The sequence below is a fragment of the Amblyomma americanum genome, chromosome 10 (genome assembly GCF_052857255.1).
Source record: "Amblyomma americanum isolate KBUSLIRL-KWMA chromosome 10, ASM5285725v1, whole genome shotgun sequence".
NCBI lineage: Eukaryota > Metazoa > Arthropoda > Arachnida > Ixodida > Ixodidae > Amblyomma > Amblyomma americanum.
In genome coordinates this window covers 61,722,877-61,745,915 of record NC_135506.1, presented here as the reverse complement: position 1 = coordinate 61,745,915, position 23,039 = coordinate 61,722,877, and positions in this window count along the sequence as shown.

The window sequence follows — 23,039 nt, the reverse complement described above, 5'->3', positions numbered from 1 at the left end:
CTGGGTCCAACGATTTTAAACGTGAATTGGAAAATTGGCCGGAATTCCACGCGGCAAGCGCGATGTCCCGCGCAAGTGCGCGAAGCCTGCCCGTTGCCCTACACGGGGGCAAAGGGTGAGGGGATAATAACAGAAAAAGAAAGGAGAACAGCAGAAAAGGGAAGTTACTATGAAAAGTCACCATTTGTTAAATTAGCAGCAATCCATAGGCATTTCTCAGAGCCACATTCTTCTGAAATTCCATCTGAGTTGCATGGACCGAGTGAAACAGGCTTCGCTTTGGGTTCATGAGGCCTCCTCCAGTTTTGCACAGAACAAGGCTGTTTTCCGGCTGCTGATGAAGGGCGCTTTCTTCCAATAATCCTTCACGGCACCTCGTACACGTTGTACTCTTCAAGTACTTGCGGCATATAAAGCCAACTAAATATTAAATTATACACTCGACAGCTGCCGGCCATTCATGCAACTTGTCGAACACATGGTCAACCTCAGCCTAAACAGCAGCCAGGCCATCTAGCTTGTTTTTTTAGCAGCTGAACGTGACCTTCAGACTTGGAATTAGATAGATGGACGGATACTTGTACTTGTACTCATCCACTACTTCCAGCATGAACTCCTGTATTCTATGCTCGCCGCCCTCATCATTAAACATCCCGACTGCAGATTTTTCCTTACTAAACTTTAAACCTTATCTGTCTTCCTCTGTACCACAAATGTCTATCAACTTCTGCAAATCTTTGTTTTCAGCCATTAGCACTATATAATTTGCGTACATCAGCCGCGGTATTGACTGTTTAATCGATTCTCCTTCTTTGAAAAGAGAAAGGTTGAAGAATAGTCCGCTCCTCTCTAGTTTGTTCATTTTGATACATTTCTCTATAAGCACTAGGCTGGACGGACGGATGGACGGACGGACGAGGCTGAACCCTTTAAATCGGGCGGTGGTGCAAGCCATCTAGTCATGCCCAAGGCGAACTGTGTCGCCACACCATCGGTCGGCGAAGTGTCAAAGCATGCAGGCAAGGTGGTATACGGACACTCCGCTCAAACCGCCGCCGTACCGACACCCATATTATTCTTCCATCGTGATTCTGAGCTACTGTATTTCGTATTCTTGACTGCTTAAACATTTGGTATGATGTGTTCCTGCAGACTATATAGGTGTTGTTATATGACTATTGCTTTTCGTTAATTATATTTCTTGCGTAATGTTTCCCCCTAGTCTAACGCCCACATAGGCTTTTAGGGTATGTAAATGAAAATAAAAGTAAAACAAGGGTGACAGCCAAATTAACATTCTAGGTTCTCGTTGACCCTTAGGCAGGCAAAATTAAGCATAACCATTTTCTAAACGTTCTCATTCTCAACACATATGAGCCACTTCGACTAAACACCACGCAGATGTAATGGAAGACCCTGGAGCACCTCATAAAGACCCAGGAAAGCCTACTGCAACGCCCGAAGCATCCTGTTCCGGCTTCCCTCCGGCACGGACAGATGGCGCAAGGAGTTATGTCAGAGGCCCAGTTGACAGCTATTATGTCTCTTGCACAGCGGCGGATGTTCAAGCATACCATGTCGTACACCAGCTTACCCAATGGAACGCCTTGCTCTTCCCTGGGCGCTTTGAGCTGGAAGAATTAGCGGGTGCTCGCAGCCGCCTCTCCCTGCTAAGCTTCTCCAATTCTGGCCTTGATCTGCCCGATCCATCGGAGTGCGAATCGTCGCAGGGCGAGAGAGCTCTGCACCGGCTACTCACGACCCATCACTGCATCGTGTCTTTTCAAGCCACACCTCCACGTTCTGGAAGTTGCGATACGCTCCTCTGCGACGCCCTTCGGCGCAACACGTCACTCAAGACCTTAAAGCTGCAGCTCTCGGGAGGGGCAATATCGAACGATCTCGCGGAGGCCATCCAGTGCTTGACCAGCCTGGAAGAGATTGAATGCATCGCTATACACACTGATTGCCATGCGAACGTTTTTGCGGCACTGTGCACACTTCTCCGGACGTCCTTGTCTTTGACTTCACTGAGGATGTACGGCTTGTTCTTTACGCAGCAGCAGGACGCAATGCTGGCAGCTCTGATGGGGAACTCCACGTTGAGAGAATTTAGTATGGGCGGATCGCTCGCGCTGGAATCACCCGAAGAGGCATTCACCAACTACCTCAGGTTCACCACAGCGTTGACGACTCTGCGTATAGCAGCAAGAAATGAGGGAACGCAACACTCGCTTCTGCGAGGGGTTTTGCAAAATCGAACCCTCTCGTCTCTAACCCTCACAGAATTCATTTGTAACGAAGAAAGTACTCGACTTGTAGGCAGAATATTCCGAGAAAATGAAGGCGTTCTGACCTTCAGAATAATCTCAACGCGCAATATCATGACACCTGACTACCACAGGCACTATAACTGGGTAGCGGCGCTTTCTGCAAACACTACGTTAGAGGAACTTACTCTTCCTTTGTCGATATGGCCCCCTGCCATCTGGGCGAGCTTCTTCAGAGTGTTGTCAGGAAACTCCAGCATGAAAAAAGTGTACATTAAAAATGACTGCGCCAATTCATCTATCTTATCGTCGGTCTGTGGGGCCCTGAAAGAAAGCGCCGTCGAAGAAAAAGTTTCTTGCGGAAACTTCCCTGTAATTAGCAACGTTGATCTGATAAATTGCAAGGCATTTTCAGGGATATATCTAATTAGAGCATCTACGGAGAATGTGAGATTAGAAGCTTTACGACACCTACCACAATGCCCTCACCTAACTCACCTTGTTATGGACGTATCCAGAGGAAACCTCACGATCTCTTCAGCCCTCGCAGATTTTTTAAAGTCAACACCGCACCTCCGAAAGCTGCAGCTGAGGGTTGGATGGGCTGCAGATATGGAGGAAAATTTGCCTAACGAGTGGTGGACAGTGATCGTGAAGAGCATTTGTACAAGTGCAATCCTAAAAGAGCTGTTAGTTTGGACAAAGAGCATGGACAAGGAAGACTTCCAGGGATTAGCGGACTCGGTTAGACACAGCCAGAGCATCAGAACGTTCTTCTTGGTCAACTGGACTGCTGCAAATACCGGCGCGTTTGTGACACGTCTCTCGACTGGCATTGCTGGTAACTACACCCTGCGTAGCGTTACTCTCCACGGCCGACTGGATGCAGAGGCGGCCAGGAGCTGGTTGGCGGTCACCGATGCTACGAGGAGAAACTCCGGCATTTTGGCTCGGGCGATGCAATTTACTGAAGGCCGTCGACTCGACAGGTATTTATATTTTGCGTTATACGGTTTCAGAGAAAACTAACCTTAACGATAAAATTGTCTCGTATTCGTGCTTATCTCTATATAATTCTTAGTGTCAGTTAAAACCACATTACCGTAAATGAAAGTTCAAACTGTTTAAGTCTATAGTAGCACGAAAAAATTATCACATTCCATAGCAATTTCCATAACGCAGAAAGTTTTCATATCACTGTGTGGGCTAGCCATCCGGCTTCTAATTCTTGCAGCCACTCAGAAATAATTTCGCACAGTCATAGCAGCGTGTACGCGTGCCCAATTCAGATAATAGTTGTAATTTTTCCTCCGACTGTGGTGCCGGTCTGGGAGGAAAGGCGGGGCAGGGAGAGATGTGGACGAAAGAAAAATTGGCCGAGGTTCATCCCGGCTGAACCCAGCACACGGGCGAAAGCTTGGTTTTTCATAGTTTTGCATGACTGCAGATGGTTATGCGTCGTTACATAGATACACATCAGGCGATGCTATTTAATCTCTGAAGGTCATGGTCAAGTGACCACTGGTCATCGGACACGTGGCTGCTGGTCATTAGAAGTGACCATGCCAAAATCATGGCTATACGCAGCAAGACGCATAGTCATGCATTATTTTTCTTGAGGGTGTGCGCTTGGTCTGACTTTGGTCAGGCTTCAAGGTCAAATGCGCAAAGTCAGGCGAAACTCTTGAGTTCTATCTCGTGTATATTAAAGCTTTCAATTTAAAACACTCACTGCCACGCCATTCCTTCCAGAGCATTGCGCACCAACCTCGCAAAACATTGACGCTGCTTGATTGCGTAGACCCGGCGGCGAGTTGGGTGAGAGGACGGAAAATTTTGGCGATATTTTTGAGTGGGTGTTTTTGTGATAGCGCGAAGCTGTGTTGTGAAATTATCGCGGTCTTTAAAGAACCATTAGCATTATCATGGCACTCGGGGCTATACAGGTTGCTTCACCTATGACTACACAATTAAAAAAAATAGGCTTTTTGAGTTAGAAGAGCGCTTTCTTGTCAGCGGTGTAGTACATCATATCAAAACTAAGATGTGTTAACAAGGAGGCTGGTCAACTAATATCGAAAAGTTAACTTTTAACTATTGTCGTTAGGCTCCTTTATTACTGAGAGGCGTCTAGCCATCGTAATTAATGTTCAAACCAGCTTATAATATTTCGAAGGCGCGCTTACCATCAGCGCTCTGGCCCCACAAACTCTGGCTACATAGTGCCAAAATATATGCGCTTTCACGAAGCTTGTAGGCAAAGCAACCTGTCCAGTAAACATAACTAGTTGAAATAGCCAAAATTTGTTCTGCCACATAGCCAAGGGTAACTGCTTTTTCGAAATTGTTAAAACTGATATGGATGTTATTTACGATGGGCTACACGCCTTTCAATAGTTAAGCAGCCAAAAGTAATGGCTAAAAATGCAAATATTTTATCTATTTAACCAACCTGCTAGTTAGCACGCCTTAGGTGTATTCTAATGCAATGTACTGCTGGCAAAACATCCTTCGTTCGCCGTCCCCGTCGTTCGTCAGTCATACCAGCTTTAAACTGCAACTTTGCGGCAGCATAATCGAAATCGTGCAGCTGCTTGAGTACACGTTCACCATGCAAGGTTTTGCGTTTACTTATGCTGTACGATGCGTCGGAAAGTTCAGGGTGAACGGCCTTTTTCTAGAACTGGTCTTCGTGGCTCTTGAAACGCTCGTTATTTGCTAGTTAACGAAGTTTAGTTGGACAGCAAATGCAATACTTAATTTTACCACACACTTTACAAACTAAAAGTTGTACAGTAAGTTGCAACATATAAAAGATGGTTTATTTTTTGTAAGAAAATTTTACAGGAAAGTTTACAGCAAAGCCCACGAGATTTCGAAATTTCCATGCGCTCTTGGGTCGCGATGTTACTAGCCTCAAATTCACACCAGCTGAAGGACTTAAGGAGCACAAAGCGCAATAACTTGAACACACATTTGGGAACATTAAGGCTCTGTGTTGAACGCGGGCACCTTGTTATCGTGAGGCTGAAGTAGGAGCGCGGCAGAGCCATTGTCTTTTAGCAGAGATATTTTTTTAACGAAATTTATTGCCCCAGGGCATCAATGATGGGTGAAGGTGTGATGAATGATGTAGTAGACATTAAATGAATGGAAAAAGGTTAGCTGATTTGATGAAGTCAATTAGAGAACGATGGTACGGTCCCTGCGTCCAGGCAATGTATGAAGCATGGTTGCTTGGTGAAAGACCTGCTACCATCAGGTGCCGGATCCTTGTAGGCTTGAGAGCTGGGCAGTCCCACAGTAAGTGATGAATGTCGGCCTCAATGTCCTCGTGTTTACATATCGGACACCCTGGCCGAAGAAACAATTCTTGGTATTGAGGCCACTTCCGAGTGATGGCTGGTGTGAGGGAAACCCCGACCCGGATCCTCCTAAGCGCAACCTCCTCTGCACGGGTAGGACCGCGGGGGAGGGTCACCGCACTCGGAGGGATGAGAGCACGCGTGCGGCGCCGGAGGAGTTCATTTCTTGATGAAAGGGAGGTAAAATTGTCCAAATGAAGGAGCCGAGGCGGTGATGAGTTTGTATTCGCAAGGCGGGCCGCTAAATATGCCTGGCTTTTATAGGTCAGCCGATCCCGTGGGATCCACTCAATACGTACTGGCTGCGGAAGGCGTGCCGCGAGCCGGTTGATGTCCTGACATATCGTTGGACAGCGGCTTACACGTCGTAGCAACCGGACAACTTGAAGGGCGCCAGTGCGGATGCAAACGCGGTCCGCAGGGACCAGAGTGCTTCTTGAACTGCAACGAGTTCAGCACAAAAGGACGAAGGGGGTTCCGTAAGCTGAAACCAAGAGGTTTGATTCAGGGCAGGTCTGCCCGGGCAGTAGATAGCTTTGGTTGCTTTGCAGTCTTGTATGCTTGCGTCTACGTAGACAACAATGGATTCTTCACGGAGGCAAGCATCTTGTTCCTCAAATTTCTGGCGAAGCAACGATGCTGAATGAGCAAATGTTGGCCGGCGATTATCTGCTGGCTTGTTGTCGCTGAGCTGTACAAACTTCCATGGGGAAGTTTGGCGCAACTGGCGTTGGCGGCTGAATAATGGAATGTGACGTTGCATAAGTCCTCAGTGCATGCGTGGAGTGCGATAGACTGGCCTTAAGGCTGCGCGGCTCCCGGCGCTGCTGCACCAGCTCATCAATGGTATTGAGCTGCGCATTTTCTTGTAAAGCTATGACCGGTGTGATGCGTGGAAGGCACTTAATGGTCCTCATAGCCTCTCGGTTCATGGCTTCAAGGCGATCCCATTGGGTTCTTGTAAGATGTTGAAATTTCAACTTGATGAACAATACGGGGCTGTAGAACGGCCCTCATCAATAGCCGTGAAACGAACGAGCCTGCGCCACCAGGTTTAGGGGCAATTCTTCTAATCAAACCCAAAGTCTGAATAGTTTACCTTTTTGCCTGAGAAGGCCATGCAGTTGCTGGTCCTGATTGGTGAATCATTAAGCCAAGGATTTTTACACTGGGACTTTTCTGCAGTGGGGTGCCTGATAGACAAAGACGGATTGGACTTGCAGCAAGTTTACGGCGTCCCCAGCGGTTGGCTACTGACGTGCATGTTGTTTTATGCACGGATAGCTGAAGTCCGATGGATGACGCGTAATTACAGGTAACATCCAAGGCAGATTGAAGGGCAGCCTCCTGAGTACGGAGAACTTGATGAGTACTCGGCACCTTGATGTCGTCAGCGTACTGAAGATATTTTATGTCATGGATGTCATGCAAGTGCCAAGCCAGCGGGATGAAAGCAATATTGAATAACGCCGGCGACAATACTGATCCCTGGGGAACACCGCAGAGAGGAACAAATGATCCGACCGCTTCGTCGCTGAGGCGTGTTGCAAATTTTCTGCCTTCCCAAAATGATTGGACAAAACTACGCCCTCTCAGAGGGAGATGAAGCATGTCAATAGAGTTCAGAATGGCTGCATGACTGATGTTGTCAAATGCCTTTTCAACGTCCATTGCTAGAACAGCACGTACATTGCGGCTGCGGGTAGACGACAAAACTGCAGATGCTAAAACAGCCAACCCGTCCTCTGTACCAATATATGGACGAAAGCCGATTTGTGCTGGGTGATAAAAGCCGTGCTGCTCTAGCCACCATGACAGTCGTATGGCTAGCATTTTCTCCGCCAGCTTGCACAGCGTAGGAGTTAAGGAGATAGGTCGAAAAGTTTTCAAGGTCCGTCGGAGGCTTTCCTGGTTACCGGATAGGAAGGAATCACGACAGCGGACTTCCAGCTCTCGGGCACTACGCCATCCAGCCATACTTCGTTTATGGTGTCTAGTAGTTGAGGGAGTGCAGCGCTACTCTGGTTCTTGTACACCTCCTACTGAATATTGTCCGGGCCTGGCGCTGTTTTCCGTTTGGCATCATCTATTACAGCCGGCAACTCAGGCATAGAGAATGGACACGCAATTCCATCTACGTACGACATCGAACGGCATTTGGTATACATGCGATGGGATGCCTGCCATATTTAATCTAGCGGATGAAGAAGGCACAACATCGTATTTTGGGAAAAACTTTCGCGCTGCTTTTTTGGCGAAATCATCTGGCCACAAGTTAGCCGCGAAGCATGCGGTTGCCGCTGCGTCAGTCGAACGGCGACCGTGTTCCATTGTACGGAATGTTCTCCAGAGAGAGGCGTTCGAGGATTTTGCAGAAAATTGTTCGCCCCAAGCATGCCACTGCCACCGAGAGAGGTCGCGTTCATATTTGCGTGCCTTAGCAATGAGATAGTGCAATGGCGTACTTGCCTGCGACGAAGTAGGGTCTCGCGAAGCAGCCAGCTCGGCTTGACGGCGTGCCGTCCACAAGTTAAGAAGGCCGAGGTCTGGTGCCGGTCGACCAACGTCCGTCCAGGTTTTAGTTGTAGCACTGTTGAGCGCTGTTTGTATGCGTTCAACAAGGATTGGCGAAGAATCTGAGGAGAGATTGTCCATACAGGAGCGAGAACTGTCCCAGTTGATCACAGAACATTTGTAGCGTAAAGGTCGGAAATGTAAGGTGTGAAGACCAATGATGATAGGGTGCTGATCACTTCCCCAGCAGTCTGGCTCCATGTGCCAGGAGGGAGCATCCGGACCCGACCACCACGTCAAGTCTGGAGCATAGGAAGTACTGCGAGTTTGACGAACTGGCCGTGTTGCTGTCCAAGGATGGTTGAGCAGCACAAATTTGGCATCCGTGAAGGCGTCCCGCACACGCCTGCCACGAGGGCTCGAAGTGGGGTACCCCCAATCCTGGTGTGGGGCGTTAAAGTTTCCTCCGACTAAAATCGGACACCCGGGATACTGCCGACGGACACTTGTTAACCAGCCAAGATTAATACGGGAGGAAACAACACCGGCTGGTCTAACGTAAAATGAAACTACCACAACGGTTCCCTTCTTTAATTTCCCAGCCACTGCTACTACCTCTTGATATTACGGGCACGAGTTATCGAGAGCAAGGCGTACATGCGGAAAACGTCAGTCCACATACACTGCCGCCTTTCCCGGGGGAGCAGCAGTTTGTACACGACGGTCTATCATTGCAGGAGACGTGTAGGCACTGAAGCCTGGAATCGATGGCAAGGCGTTTGTTTCCTGCAGCAGCATGGCCCATACCTGGAGCTTGTGAATTTGTAGTCGGGTCTTGAGCTCTACCGCTTTTGTGGAAATGCCTCTGCAGTTCCACTGCAGCACACCAGTACGACTGGAACTTGACATTTCTAGTTAGTAGCCCAAGCGCTGTTGAATCACGGACGTCAGGTTGGACAACTGGTTGACCATAAACCGGAGCAAAGAAGTCGCAGAGCTGTCCAGTGGCATTGCGGTAATCTGGGAAGATGTGGAAGGAAATGACACTAGTGGGCGGCAAGCAGGCGGTGTTGCTGCGCCATTGATAAATGCGGCGGATGATTCCGCTGCCCGTCTACGTCGAGCGAGCAGTTCACGGTGTTGCCGGAGCTGGGTGACCTCCGCTAAAAGACGTGCGATTTGTTCGTCGACTGCGGCCATATCGTCCTTCGGTAGTTGAGGCACACTGCGCTGCTTTGTTGGCTGTTTCCGGAGGCGTTCTTTTTTTCACAGTATCGTTAGCAGGCTGCTGAGCTGAAGGATCATGCGAGGTGTGCTCAGGCAGCTCCGGCCACTCGTCGTCATCCCACTGGAGAGTTGCGATCCGATTGGATGTCTGCAATGAAGTTATACTGTCTTGTATTGGCCAATGCTTAGTCGTTCGACAACACGCCTATTCTGTTGCCTTTTGTTTTGTCGCACAGCTTGGAGATGTTACCTCGTGGTCGTCGGATTTACAAAGGCCGCGTCGATAAGCCACTAATAATAGCCACTAATGATAGCCCGTATAATAGCCCGTCTGTACTATTATAGCAGAGAGAGTTGCAGGCTGTCCAACCTGGTTGTGCTTTTGCAGCAGCATAACAATCCGCCTTTTTCACAAGCAGTGGCTCCCTCTGGGGAGCGGCGAAAGCTCGTCTGCTACAGGTTGAAAACAAACGCACCTGTGCGACGCAGGTGCGATCTATGTAGAAAAAAAAACTATGTGCAGCTATGTAGAAAAGAAACTGATTTGGCTATTTCTAAACCGCGTCTATATAATTCACATGGAATGTTTGCTAATTTGAACGATTACGAATCTGTAGAAGTAGTGTTTATCAATTGGAGATCTAAGAGCGTTTGAAACGACATATCGCCTGAACAAGACCTCCACTGAGCTGACAAAAGATAGCCGTGCAGAATTTCAACTCTCTTAGATAACACTGCCATTTTTTTAACTCCCTCGCACGAGTTAGCTGAAATGCCCTCTAAGAGTAGCGGCCACTAAAAGTCATCTTACTATACAAGGAATGCAGCTCTACACACACACAAATTTTAAACGAACCTAATTTCCGATGTCAGAACCTGTTGCAGTATTTGTACAGACATTTGCTTTGCTTCCTGTGCATAACTGTCGCACGGAAGAGATTTCCGGCTATACAGAGGCGGTTGTTGCTGTGAATCCATCCGGAAGGGACAAATGTGAAATTGTATGGCCCCTTTTCTTCGCAAGACTCTAAGGGAAGTGCTGATTAGAGTTTCGTAGAGTGTACATTAACGGACATTCACAAAGCTGGCTTTACACTACACACAGGTATTTCGCCGGAGCTCTGGAGAGGGTATCCCTGCACAATGCGCTCGTGGAAGACCTCGCCGATTTGTGCCACACCACCAAAGAGGCAACGGCTGCCTCAGTTCGAAAGCACCTCAGAAGTATCGAGTCCATGGATGCCTTCATGCGATTCACCGGCGTGGTGAGAAAACGAGTCGTCTGCCACCCACGAGACGATGGACTCAGGCAACTGGACAAGCTGGGCAGGGATTGCTGGGGATACGTTCGACGGTACCTGATGGTGGAAGACATCAAGATCAGTGCAGCGCAAATAGCAGAGACCGGAGTACAAATGTAGTCCAGCACATCGCATGTAGCCTAAACGTTCTTTCAGTTTCTTCTGACAGCTTTCGTCAGTGGCGGCGTCCAACATAACTAACTCTATGTTCCTGACAATGAAAGACGTGCAGTCCTCCATTTCTTACGAACATTTGCGTGAGCACTCCATCCATTGTGCTTTCAAATGAAGAAATCTCGTTTTTAGAAGGTAAAACTTTAGACTGTCCTTTGTAAGCTGCACCTTTACTCTTGTTACTTGTTGTTTCCTTCCTTTTTACGTTTTAGCCCGGTTTTAGCTTTTTATTCATCGTCGCGTCGGTTTTACCTTTGTTTTTTGTTGTTTCCATTTTCACTCTCGGTTTTAACCTCGTTGGTATTCTGGTTTTGTGTCATTCATATGGTTTCGCTTTTATGCCCTTTCGATTATTTTTTAGTGTTTGCACCTTCATCGTTTACCGTTGTTACTGTTGGTCCGATGTCACATCGCTTTTTGCTTACTAAGTTTTTTCTTTTGCTCGTATTAAATGGTTCGGCCGTGTGTCATTTAGTTTCAAAGCCAGGTGTTCACTTGCCTCCTCCTCTCTCCTTTTATCTAGGTAACAAGTGTGTTTAGGCATGCATGCACACGCTTACAAATTGTTTTTTCTTGTTATTTTTTTCAGATTGATTCCCTAGTTCGGATCTACCCAGTTGTTAAACTTATCTGCTGTGTTGGTTCCTGGCCGTGTCATGTGGTGATTAGGTGTGCATAAAAGGAATGCTTGAGGCGTTTTTCGAATTAAAAGTTGGAAGTCTGCGCTGTGTGTGTGTACGTGTTTCTTCTAGGTCCCCGTTTCTTTCGCGTAGTTCAATCATGAACAATATCCACCAACTAGCCCGCCTCAAAACCCTTCTTGCATAATCACAATAAGCACCGCACGCTCGCCTATTATTAGAACCCTGGGCCGTATTTTGTAACCACTCTTTTCCTGGTCCATCATTTGCTCTTCTGCTGTTGGCGAACCTCTCCCGTTTCTCTCACCCTCAGGCAACAGTTATATATAAATAACTAAGGGACAGTATAATGTAGCGGGTAAATAATCTTTAGAAAAAAAATAAAGGGCTCTAAAGTTTCGTCTTTAAGAGTGGAACGCAACAGCCTGTTGCAGCGTTGCCAAGAAATCCTCGGAAGGCCACCGCCCGTTTGGCGCGACGCCTTGCCCGTTGGAGAATTTAAGAAAAGGAAATGACGCCTGTCTCGCATATCTCGGTGGACACTCGAACCGCGTCGTAATGGAAGGAAAACGAATGAATGAGCTGTTTATTTAAAAATGGAGGCTCAATGCCGTTTGTTGGGCAATTCGGTAGTTAAGGAACGGAAAAGTAGGGGTCTGTTGATACATGAAGGGACGGCATGGGTGGTCTAGCCATCCTTTACACTGCTTTCTAGAGGCCACTTAGCATGTTTGCCAATATCTTCCCAGGTGCCTTTCTCTCCGGCTCTGGTCAATGCACGAAATTCCTCGCCATCGGTGGGAAAACCATGCTTGGCGACGAGGATATCGCGTCCTTTGCGGAACTCTGGTAAATGCCAAACTAGGTGGTACTGGTCAGAACGACACATACGGCCACAGTACGGGCACTTCATAACGTGTACATTGCCCCCCCCCCCCCTCCAATTGATGGCACCGAGGGCCGGTAAACCATTTACCGATGATGTTTTGTGTGCAGGCGGCATCGGCGATGATCCTATTAATGAAGATCTCTGCTCACGCCGCGTGAGAGCAGCGGAGGTAGCAGCAAGGTAAAGCGGTGGTGTAACGGCCGTAAGTCGAGCACGGCTCCTCTGTTTGGCACGCTCCAGTCTGCACGTTAGGACAGCCAAGCTTTTGGACATATCAGCAGGGTCGTCGGTAACGGCGGGGTATTTCAGCCGTGGGAGGAACGAGACACCCTCCCGAGCTGCGTTGTGAGCGGACTGCTTCCCGTCGTCATCGCCCGTGTGTCCAGGGGTCCACGCGAGGCGTATGCGCACGTTGCGTGTTGAGAGGGTTCTGATTATAGAAGTAATCTGCTGTGCAATTGGGTGGGTCGAGAATGGTTTGTGGAGCTCGTGTACAGCTTCATGTGAATCGGAGAGTGTTCGGATTTCGCGCGACATGTCAGTTTGTAGCAACTGATTGCCGAACAGAACGTTTCCACCTGCAGTAGAGCGCCGTACATAGCGAGCAGTTCCCCTTCCTTTATGCACTCATCGGGTGCACGAATGGTAAGGCAGCCAATGAAATTGCGATTCTCACGGCTGTGCCATGCCATTGATATGGCGCCGACTTTAAGGGATGCATTCCCGTATAAGTCCTCCTCATCTTGTTCTCTATCAGCGGCCAGGTGTCCAGTTAGGTGGAGCCGTGCCGCCGCATGTGCGCTGGGTGGAGCCATACGTCTGTAGCGGCCCAGTAGTGGACGAAGCCAGAGCGGTTGCTGCCGGCCTTCATAATCAACCGGTGCCGAGAGTTGGCGGTCCCGGCGTTCCAAAGCGCGTCCCTGTTTCGTGATAGTTCTGCGCGTTTCGTGCCGAGTTAGTTTCCGCAATGATTTTGTGTATAGGAGGAAAGGCCACCGCTTCCTCTAGAGCCGTGGTGCGCTATGTCGTGGTAGACCTGTTATGGTGGGTAACGTGCCCCTATGCCGACGAGCCAGGTCTTCCTGGATTTTCGTGGTCAGTTCGCATACGGGGGGGGGGGGGGGCACCGTATAGAGATTTTGCCAACTGCGACCCTGCGAGCCAGCATCTGCTGAGTCACCTGCCTTGCACCACCGTACTTGTTTGATATACGAGCAATGAGATGTAGGGTACTGTGCAGGTGCTCTTGAGGCGTTTGGTCCAAGTACGAAGGCTCTTACAGCTCCCGACCTGACCTCCTATCAGAAGACGCAACTGTTGGGACGGGTTAGTACGAGTCTTGCCATCAGTTCTGCGAAATTCAGTCTTGTCAAGTGCTATATTTCAAGGCCGAGCTCTGTAAGTGAGCTCTCCAGGCAATGCACCGCTGCCTGCAGATCGACTTGCTTGTGATCTGATCTTACCTGGAAAACCACAGAACTTGGTACCATCCTGCGCAAACCGGCGGTAGCCCCAATTTGAGCCCACAAGATTGCTTCAGGCTGCTGTGGAATGAAAATGAAATGAAAATTGGTTTTAAGGAAGAGAACTAACGCCTGTCTCACACATCTCGGTGGACACCCGAACCGCGCCGTAAGAGAAGGAATATTTCCGACGCGCGGTGCCGACAACTACAACTGTACCACTACTACGATTCTGACGGCTTTTCGACCGAACGAGCTGTATACGCTGTCGCGTAATACCGTTGCCCGTTTGCTTCTCTCGACTTGTGGCATACTCGGCAGTATGGTTTTCATTTCGGCTTTTGGGAACGAGGCCTTTAGATTGCCTTTCTTCCTTATTTTGTTGGCTTTATTGCCTTCTATATTTTCTGATGTTTTTAATCAACATGCTTAAATGGTCCATGGCAACATTTTGTTTATGATATTTGAAGATCTTTTATATTGGTTATTTTCATATGTTACGGTAAATATCGAGTATCAGAATGCTTATCGAAGTGCACAAAAGTTAATGGGTAATAGTACTGTAAAGTGTCGACGTTGCCCTGTGGACTTGAAAAAGATAAAAGGAGGCCCAACGCGGCACAAAATTAACTGGACGAAACTGGCAGAAAATTAGCTGCCACCCAGGGCGGTCAAGAGGCTGAAAAAAATTATGACCCCGTCGAGGAAACATTGTAGATCGCGTTTATATAGATCTTTTATCCCTATTTTACAAGTGAGACAACATAAACAGCATACGCCTAATGCTAGCGGGTTTCTGCCGTGTCGATACATTGATAGCCTTCTTCAGTCTTGCTATTTTTACGCTTATTGTACAGAAAGCAAAAAGTCTGTGGTTTCAGCATCTTCATCTTTGTGGAACATTTCCTCCCGGCGGATCCTCCCCCGCTGTGCCAGGAGCACCTTACTACTTGGGAGGCTTGGGAGACCTACTGCGCCATAGAGAAACATACTTACGTAAAGAGCGGACACTCAAGCCGTTTCGCGGCCGAACAAAAAAGGGTCTGACCTCCGCCAGACGGCCTATGTTTGTTTCCACTCTACTTCAATGGTTGACAGCTTATCACACGTCCACAGGGTTGCATCCAAACGTTCAATTTCCATAAAGAAGATTGTGCTGCGCTGGTCATGTGCCGTCGGTTACGCCCACCTCACCGCGATTTTCAACGCGTCGCCTCGTTTTTCCTGTAAGTTGTTTGCTTTTGCCCGAAGGATTAGTTTTTTGATGTTTTTTGGGCACAGAACATTGTAGCAAGTCGGTTGTTATGCTGCGTGTACGTATTTTGCACGTGTAGCATATGATGCAAGTCGTGAGCCATCCGTTTGTGTTCTTCTCCGGAAGAGCATGTGCATTACTCCGAAAGCGTAATTTTTCAAAAGTCACTCGCTACACATTCGGTTTAAAACACAGAATTTATCGATGGCTTGCCCGCATCGCAACACAGACCTTTTACATGGCGTGGGTCGAACAGTGTAATGCACGTTTGAAATCGACCACGTGAAAAAACCATGACACACGGGAAGCGGGCAGTTATGATTGTGATCGGTCGGATCCTAATCGGGCCTCAATATCCCCCGATCACGTTTGAGCCGCGTTTGGGAATAAATAGTTGACAGCCATCGCAGCATTAGAATCTAGCTGCCCGATTGCGTTCAAAACCTACTATGTGCTTTTTAGGTTTTACAGAGTGCTAGGAAACGAACAGGAAAAGAGAGAAGCCTAAAATGCAAACAAAAATGGTTGTTTTAGACTGCAGTACAAGTGATGATACGTTTTATTCAGGCGTAATTTGTGATATCTGTGTCAATATCGCCGACATGATGTATTTCAGAGAATTTCAGGTGATCGGCATTGATAGGTACGTTTTTATCCATAATACCAAATTGAAATATTTTTTTTCTGGAGAAAGTAATATACAAGGACTCTTTTCTGCCAACTTCGCAAATTTTTTTAAGTGTTTCGGACCTACTTGGTGATATCTGTTGCGCTATGGCTGTCCTTACTTCCGATCCTGGGACCGCTATATCAGCGATCATTTGCCATCGCGACTGAAAGTCGGATCCCTGTCGAGGGCTCGATCGCAATTGAAAGTGCCCACGTGAAGGGGAATAACAAAATCGTTGTGGATTCTACGATCTACGCGATAAATACCACCGTGTGCGATTACTGTAAAATGAATGCTTATCACTGGTCCGTACCGCATACAGGTATGGTCTGGAAGAAAGCCACAGAGACAACCATAGACAACCGTCACTGCTTTATAGACAAAAAAAATCAGTTTACGTCAGCTTGCATCCGCAAGGGATTGAAGCTAGTTAGACAGATTTTTTCCTAAACGATATGTAACATGCTTGCCTCCAAACACATAAATATCTGCCATCAGCGAGTTTATTTTTCTTTTCTATCTTTTTTTTTGCTGCGATACAATTTTCTTTGACGTTTTATGACTTCGACAATCTTTACAGTCTGCACACAAGCGCACACTAATATGCCACGGAGCGGATTAAATTACGGGAGCTACTGATGCGTTTCACTGTGTGGGAACAACGGTCGAGGACCATGGAAGCCCGGGACGAAGCTCTCACGCATTCCTCGTAACAGCAGGTGAGTGACGCCTTTTCTGTGAACTTCAAAAGAAAAATAAAACAGTGCTGCCGATCGCTCGTTACACCCGGCTACTATGCGCTTGATTTTTTTAGTCAGCCAGTGAAGCGAATAATTACAGGTTATACTGCGCCATAATTGTTTCAGGTCGAAGGCTTGGAGCGAGTATGCCATGAGGGGCGACCTGTTAGAAAAGCTGTATACGCCACATACCGCATCTGCGGGGACCATTTCACCGCTGATGACTTCACGGACCCCGGCATGACTTCGCTGAAGAAGACGGCTATTCCTACTGTTCAGCCTCCAGGGTACTGGGATTGTCAGCTCGCTCAAGGTAATTTGCAGTGTGCGCTTGTATATTTAAACGCTTGCCAAAATCGCCTGGTCAACGAAGGTTTGAATTTTCTTTTTCTAGCTACGATTTACGATTAGCACAGGACCCACGCGATTAAATCCCAGCAATTAAAACGTACAATTATCAATGAAATATATAAAATTCGCCTTTCCTGGCATGTACGTTTATCAACAGAAACTTAGACAGCATTCGCTTCAAGAAATCATTGTCTGGCAGACAGGTGGACAAATTTAAATCCTGATGTCTCATTGCTTCTCATCGCTGCCAATAGAACACAGGGCTCGCTAGCATATAACCGTCGCTAAGTTCAATATTGCGCTAATGATTCATTTCATCTTTCGTTCCCTTTGTTAGAATCGATAATTACTAAAGCTATGAACTTAATTCTGTACATGTAGGACAATATTTGTAGAAAGTTGTTTTTTTATTGTTCTCGAAGGCAACTGCAGCCTATTTCGAAGAGACGATTTACGTCCTTGTTGTTTGCCATTTGTCCATATTTGTCTTGTTTTAGAACAAAAGCCTGCAGCACGAATGTGTATTTTATGCGTTTTGTCTACACCTTGACCAAAATCTCGCAATAATAGCCTTTTACAAAGAGTACAAGCTTACTATTGTGTTACTAGTATGTATTGAATATGTTGTGCTTGTATTTCTGAACGGCCTACGAACCTATCGCTCAAAGCTGCTGATTTGCGGGAATCGAGCGCGCTATACATGCCATTTTAACCCCTTGCTTGTGTCTAGCTGTTGACAACTCGTGTTGAGTATTTCGCGCGGGTGACGTTTTGGATGACTAACCCGCAGAGCGTATTTGCAATATTTTTTATTGGTGACATGGTGCCACCAGCTTTATCATAACTTCTTTTTGTTGCTGTTTGTATTATTATGTATTTTATAAATTGTGTGTGAGCCAGTATTTTTTTCTCTGCAATTCAAATTGTAAACAAGAAAAAATAAACTCTGTGTGAACCCACTCCCTTCTCTGTCTGCAACTGAAAGAGGCGGCGCAATGATGGCACAAAATTAAACAAGAAATAGCCCCGATTGCATTATTCCAACCTGCATGAACTAATTCAGCTTGCGTAGGTTCGTCGAGAAGCTTGACGATGTTTCCAGTAAAAGTCTTCGATTCGAGAGTTTATTACGTCTATATGTATGTCATGCTTAGAAATGAAATATGCAAGTACTAGTGCTTCTCTTAAACGATGTAGGTGAATATTTTGATAGCTAAAGGTAAATGACAATCGAAAGCATAGCTATCGAAACCGGAACTGAAACAGACCTGAAGCACGTGTCTAAAACCTCAGAGGGCGAAATTAGCGGTCTGACCACCCGCTCGGGGCGCTGGCGGCAGTGTGGTTGCTCCGCCGCAGGGCCCTACGGGAGTGTCCGCTCTTTCGTAAGTATGTTTCTCTATAGTGTCGGTTTCGAGCGGCGGCGGCGTTGCGGTCGTTTCAAGTTGGCGGAGGCGGCGTCGGCGGCGTATTGCCGGGTATTTATTAATCGACGGCGGCGCAAGTCCATGAATGACGGCGGCGGCGGACACAATACAGAGGGGTTGAAAGGTGAGGGAAGAGGAAAACGTTCTGTAAATCTTGCTTTTGAGGTGTGCGCCATATTTAAACAAAATTCAGGCACGTACCTCAAGCGCGCATGTTGGTTGTGTTTATATCGTACTTGCTCCAACACGTGCAAAACGTTTCTTCTTTTCTATGTCGTAGTCGCAATTGCTTTGTTTCTTGCTATGCCTCAGTCATTTTTACATTGCCCAGAGTCACTGCTAAGCCGGCACCGATGCACGTGGTACTCGATATGTTAATCGTACTTCCACTTGTTCCGAATAAGACTGTGTTTATAGATACCAACGTTTCCTTGGTTCAGCCCTCTGGCGGTCAACAAATCAGTAGGTGTTATGACGCAAACATTTCCGACAGGGCAGTTTGTGAAACCACTGTTTCCGAATATTGATCAGCATCTCTTAAAAGTAACATTTCTTATAACGGCCTTTTACCAGAATGAACAAAAAACTATTTCTTTTTTCTGCAGCAGCAGCAGGCGAACAGTTCTTCAGCTGAGATATGCTACGATGCTTTGACGCCGTTCTGGGACATACCGCCAATTCTACCCGCAGCCACCGATCCCGCGACCCACAAGTCGCGATTCCGACGTTCCGAGGCCGTGAATTGTTTCTTCTCGTTGCGCCACGTTGCCCGTTTGAAGCAGAAGTTTAGGAACCACATTGCGTTGTCTCAGTGGTGACGATACGCGTGCGTAAACGCGTGGAGAGCACAGTTGCTTTTGTTTGATTTGTGTTGCTTCATTGCTCAAATTCTTGACATGAATATCTGCCTCGGGTAGAAAGAAGAATTAAACAAGACATAAAGAAATCTAACATGCAGCTAGATTTGTGGTGAAAGGTATATTTATTCACATTTAGAGGGCGCGCTGATCGCGTCGAGTGAAAATGTCGACAGCGGTGGCGCGCCGATGCCTCGGCGCACACCTCTACCCGTGGCCAATGAATTTTCGCCACTCCCCAGAGGGAGCCACTTCTTGTGAAAAAGGCTGATTGTTATGCTGCGACAAAGCAGCCACCAAGTTGGACAGCCTGCAACTTTGTCTGCTTAACGGCAACTGCTTTGTCGCGCTCCTACTACAACGTCATCATAACGAGGTGTCCACGTTCAACTCAGAACCTTAATGCGACCAAAAGCCTGTTCAAGCCATTGCGCTTTGTGCTCCCGAAATCAATCAGTTGCGGTGAGTTTCAGGATAGTAACATCGCGGCCAAGAGTGCATTTTCAAATCCAAGTCTCGTGGGCTTTATTCTGAGCGCGAAAAAGAAGCGCCTGTAAACTTCCTTTGAAACAAAGGAAGAATAAACCATCATTGGTATGCTGCACCTTCCTCTAAAACTTTGATTTTGAAAAAGTATGGGGTGAAATTAACATTTAAATTGGCTGTCCAACTAAACTTTGTTAACTATCAAATAACGAGCACTTCAAAAACTACGAAGACCAGTTTCAGAAAAAGGCCGATTACCTTGAATATGCCGAACCATCGTACAGCAAGTTTGGTGAGGGCATTGGGGTAGCTGTCGTATAATAATATATTTCACATTTCCTGCAACCGCTATAAATGAATATATTCCTTAAAATGCCTCGCACTTTTTCAGACACACGGTGCTAATTACAGCGCAGTTCCCGCAAGAAACCCTTCTTCGGCGCCGCTCTCTTCCAGGGCCCTACAGAATGACGATAATAGTGAACGGTTGGCACAGATATTCCTAATACACACTTTTTTCATGTTGTAGTTTTCTGATAGCATTCTGAAGAAATTCGAACAGCTGGAAGGGGGCCATGTCGACAAAGGAAGAGTGAGCTCCTCTAACGTATTGTTTTCAGATAGGGCCACTACGCAGTCATAGTCCCTGTGGCTGTGAGGGCTTGGGCTCTCTGACTTTGAGGTGATGTTGAATGACAGAATGACTTCATTTTCTCGAAATATTCTGGCTACAAGTCGAGTACTTTCTTCGTTACAAATGAAATGTGTGAGGGTTAGAGACGAGAGGGTTCGATTTTCCAGAACGCCTCGCAGAAGCGAGTGTTGCGTTTCGTCATTTCCGGCTCCTATGCACAGAGTCGTCAACGCTGTGGTGAACCTGAGGTAGTTGGTGAATGCCTCTTCGGGTGATTCCAGCTCAAGGTATCCGCCCATACTAAATTCTCTCAACGTGGAGTTCCCCTTCAGTGCTGCCAGCATTGCGTTACTCTGCTGCTCCAATAGGAATAAGCTGCAAATCTTCATTGAAGTAAAAAATGTGGACGTCCGGAGAAGAGTACTCAGTGCCGAAAAAAACGTTGGCATGGAACTCAGGGCACATAGCAATGCATTCATTCTCTTCAAGGTTGGTCAAGCACTGGATGGCCTCCGCGAGATCGTTCGATATTGCCCTTCCCGAGAGCTGCAGCTTTAAGGTCTTGAGTGATGTGTTGCGCCGAAGGGCGGCGCAGAGGAGCGTCTCGGAACTTCCAGAATGTGGATGTGTGGCGTGAAAAGACACGATGCAGTGATGGGTCGTGAGTAGCCGGTGCAGAGCTCTCTCGCCCTGCGACGATTCGGACTCCGATGGGTGGGACAGATCAAGGCCAGATTTGGAGAAGCTTGACAGGGAGCGGCGGCTGCGAGCACCCGCTAATTCTTGCAGCTCAAAGCGCGCAGGGAAGAGCAAGGCGTTCCATTCGGTAAGCTGGTGGATGATGTGGCATGCCTGAACATCCGCCGCTGTGCAAGAGGCATAATAGCTGTCAACGGGGTCTCTCACATAACTCCTTGCGCCATCTGTGTTTGCCGGAGGGAAGCCGGAAGAGGATGCTTCTGGCGCTGCAGTGGGTTTTCCTGGGTCTTCATTAGGTGCTCCAGGGTCTTCCATTGCATCTGCGTGGTGTATAGTGTATAAGTGACTCATATGTTTTGAGAATGAGAACCTATAGAAGGTAGCTATGTTCAATTTAGCGTGCTTGAGGGCAGCGAGAACCTGAAGTGAGTACATTCGGTTTTTTGGCTATATTTCCTTTAGTTCATTTACTTACCCTGAGCGCTCTTGCGGGCATTAGACTAGCAGCGGGGGAAGGGGTAACATCACCCAAAAATATAATTAACCATATGCGATAGTAATATACCAGACTGCAAAAGCACATCATAACAAAGGTTTAAGCAGCCAACGGTAAGAAATACAATAGCCCTGAATTAAAACATGTAAGCATGGAGCGCAACTTACTCAGTCTTTTCAAGAAAAAAAAACACAAAAGCTCTAAGAATGCAAAACAAACCAGTTAAAATATAAATCTCGCGCATCTACTATGTCAGACTATCTTTTAGTACTTAGAGAACTTCATCGCAATCAAGAGCCATTGCCGCAGAATGGGTGACCGCCTTCGATTATTTTATCGCCAGGGGAAAGAAAAGAAAATCTGACTACTTCTCTTCCCGCAAATAAATGTTTTTTTTTGTGGTCAAGTCGATGAAATGTGCGCATTGCAGGCCTAAATAGCGGCAAAGACAAGACGTGATATCTGTCGTCTGCTTTCCAACGTAGACAGGTTAAGGTATTTGTTTATTACAGTTATGCTTGAGAAACACGAGCACTGATGTGCGATGAATAGACTGGCCCTGTCTTGCACTGTCTCTAATTTGTTATTAAGGTACGACTGATGAGCACACCAAATGAATGACGGATTTTATAGCTTCGTCTGACCAATCTGGTACAAGGTAAGTTGTGCACATTGTTAAACTTACAAAGTGACCTGCGAATAAAACCTGAGACTTTATAGTGTTAGACAGAACGTGATATATATGAGCGCTCTACGACAGATCAGGGGCTAATTACACTCCTAAGTATTTGAAAGATTCAACCGACTATCCCAGTTTTGTTGATGGTGCAGGCGTTTGAAAAATCGTGAGAGCGGTTACTGAACCACATTAACTTAGTTTGCTATTCAGAGCACCACCTACCTAAGTTAGAGACATCTTTCTGTGACATAACACAGACAATGAGATTGGAGATTCGATGGTAAATGAGAATATCATCGGCGAATAATCTCATTGATGATGTAATGCTGAATGCAATATCATTTATGTATATAAATAATGTTTGTTCAAAGACAGATCCTTGAGGGACACCAGATTTTACTGACTGATGAGAGGACTCAATGCCGTTAGTCATGACCGATTGAAATCTGTTGTTAAGGTAATCTTCTACCCAAATAGCAACTTTATTACTTATGTTAATACCGTTCGCTTTATATATCGGGCGATTATTGGACACACTATCAAATGCCTTTGTAAAGTCGATGAAAATGGCGTCAGTTTGCTTTACCTGTCCTAAATTTCTGTTGTCTGTGGTCAGTTCGAACAGCTTTGATTCACAAGAAAGCCCGCGCTGAAATTCATGAGGATTCGGAAAAAGGATATGGTTATCACTGATATATTTCATTATGTGTGGTGATATGACATGTTCTAGCAATTTACAAACAACTGACTTTAAAAATAGGGGCCCCTAATTCGTCAGTTTGTCCATATCCCCTCCTCAAAAAACATGGGTATAACATTATCAAGCTTCCAATTCTCAGGAATCTCAGCCCGATCAAGCGATTGCTGAAGGATGAATGGCAGGATGGGTGACGTAAGTTTT